The sequence below is a fragment of the Spermophilus citellus genome, assembly GCF_964194105.1.
Source record: "Spermophilus citellus genome assembly, chromosome: 7".
In the NCBI taxonomy this organism is placed as follows: Eukaryota; Metazoa; Chordata; class Mammalia; order Rodentia; family Sciuridae; genus Spermophilus; species Spermophilus citellus.
The window spans coordinates 95,561,691-95,564,446 of NC_138188.1; the positions used below are offsets into that span (position 1 = coordinate 95,561,691).

The window sequence follows — 2,756 nt, forward strand, 5'->3', positions numbered from 1 at the left end:
ACTACTGTGTGTTATCTGAGTTAGTATTATTTTCTGCCTCCTGTTTTTATTATAATCAATTATAATCAATTGTATAGATTGCAATTATGTTTAATCTTTTAAAATAAGAACATTTGCAGTATCTAATTCTAACTCATTATGAATGATTTTATAAGTTCAATGTGCACATTTTTTTAAAAAAAGCAATCGTGTCTCAATTACAGACTAAGAATCACTAATACAATGAACTTGAACTTGAATAAGAAAAAAAATTAAGATTCTAAATATAGTTGCTAGAAAATGTCTTAATGGGATGAGTGTCAATGAAATTTTTTCTCTATAAACAATATGATCATTAACAGACTAGTAAATTTTAATTGGAAAAAATAAGGCAATATTAGTAAAACCGCACTCTTCCTATGAAAAGTTATATATAATCTTCTGTACGGAAAATGATCATAGATGAAAACACCAAGATATGATCCCTGTATTGCGCACCCAGGAATGTTAGAGAATCTGCTCTTAGAATGATCTAGTCATCTTCTTCCTCTCCATGATCTTCAGTATTTTGTTTCCTCTTCTCCACCTGGAGACCTTCCTCTTCCTCTTTCTCCTCTTCTTTTCCTTCTTTAAAATCATCATCATCATTATCTTCTTCTTTATGATTTTCTTCTTTCATCAAGTAAGAGAAGCCCACTTCTTCTTGTCCCTCTCCCAATTCTGACCCTGCTTCACTTCATCCTCCTCCTCTTCTTCCTCACATCCTTCATGTGGACCACCTTCATCTTCCTCTTCATCTCCATCATCTTCATTTCCAACTACATAAGCACTTCATTCTTCTCCTCGTCGGAGTCAGGTGATTCATTATCCTCCTGATCAAATCCATTTAAGTATGTGATTTTTTGCAGAAATTCAAAAATATTTCTCTGTATTCTTTCAGGTTTGTGATCTCACAGATAAACAAATCAAGATTTTTCAAATTTTTATGATTTTGCAGAGCTTCTGATGTACTGAGATCTTTGATTTTTGTTTCCACTTAGATTGAGGTAAGTAAGATCTAGGCAATTTTCTGCCAGGACTTCCAAACCTCCAGAAGCGATATTGACACTAAGTTCCAATTTTGAAGTTTATTTAAGCTGGGAAGTTGGGCCAGTGAACTTAATTCCACATTATCTATACACAGAAACTCTAGTTCTTTAAAAATGTCATTCAGGCCTTTGATTTTCCCATTGACACACAAGCAGTTGTCAAGAACTAACTCTGTCACTTCCTCTAGGGCTCTGTTCAGTAACCCCATGTTCATCCTCTTCTTCAGCTCCATGTCTGCCTCCTGCTCTTCTGCTACTACTCTCCTCCTTTCCCCTCTCCTGATTTTCCCACTACCTCCCAGCCCTAAACTTTTAAAACATTTGGAAATGAATGAAAAGAAATGCAAATATAAATGCCCACACCAGATAGATGTGGAGGAGAAAGGAAAGATTAACACACGGAGTCCAAGGAGTTGGGACTCTAACTCGGCTGCCCCTACCTCCTTGTCCACACACCAGTGCTCACACACTTGCATACACACACACACACACACACACACACACACACACACATACACCAGCAGTTCTTTTCCCTTCGATTCAATGTTCATCTTTAGCAACACCTAGAGAACTTATTAAAACACAGACTGTTAAAATTCTGCATCCTACTTCTAGAATTTCTGAACTTGGAGGTCCACAATAATGGGATTAAAGAATTTGCATAACTAACAATTCAAAGGTGATCTAAGAATTTGGGCCCAAGGGCCATAATGTGAAAGGAAGTGGTATTTAGAAAATTTCACAGAGATTTTATAGTGTATGATCATACTTCTGTAAAGGTCGGGTGAACGTCAGAGGAAAAGACCACCAAGAGACTGTCTCATGCAACAGCAAAGGGTTTATTGGGGGTCCAGCATGCTGGGGCTCAGAGCTCACTTCAGAGGAGCAGAGAACAAAGAGCCCCGAGAACAACTTAAGCAGAGCTTATATACATTCTTTGGAGGGGGACAGGGACTTTTACATACATCATAGCATCCTTAGCAAATCATCACATACCGGGGGAAAATCAAATAACAACTCTAAAACATGATTAGCACATTCTCTGGCAGGAACAGGTCGGGTAGGGGTGATTGGTCAGTACTAAGAAGGGTATACATTCAAACTGATTGTTTTAATCCCTGAGGTGTGTACATGCTGGACTGCATAGTTTCTGGGAGGGGGTTGTTTTTGCAGAACAACCAGATGGTCAGGGGAGATTTCAACATACATTCCAGTGGCTTTTCTGGGAGTTGTTTTAACTGCCACATGAATTTCAGGTTCTGAATGCAACTTAAAAACTTTACAGGACAAACCTTATCCTTTACATTTCAATTTCTTTATCCTTTCACTTCCAAAGACAAGCTTTGGTGGTCATGCTTTCTACATTCTGCAGGATGCTATGTGTTATGGTTTGTATCTAGAATGTCCCCAACAAATCTCATGTGTTGAAAGCATGATCCCCAAGGTTCAGAGGCGGGGCCTTTAAGCAATGATTGATTCTGATCTCTTCAGTGGACTAATCCATTTCCTGAATTAATCCATTGATACCTGTGGACGACTGGGTGGTATCTGTAGGCAGGAAAGGCTTGGCTGGAGGAAGTAGGTCACTGGGGACAAATCCTTGGGGACTATATCAGTCCTGGGTCCCTTCCTATTTCTCTGCTTCTGGTTCTCAGGTATTTTGATCACAGTGATTAAAACCTAAATAAC

At 38.6% G+C, this 2,756-nt stretch overlaps 1 pseudogene across 1 annotated transcript; it reads right to left on the minus strand.

Annotated features, from left to right (window-relative positions):
* Positions 1-511: 511 nt before the first annotated feature.
* Positions 512-1,309, minus strand: LOC308653217 (acidic leucine-rich nuclear phosphoprotein 32 family member E-like; annotated as a pseudogene). The gene has a single exon. The product of its transcript is annotated as an acidic leucine-rich nuclear phosphoprotein 32 family member E-like (transcript).
* Positions 1,310-2,756: the final 1,447 nt, after the last annotated feature.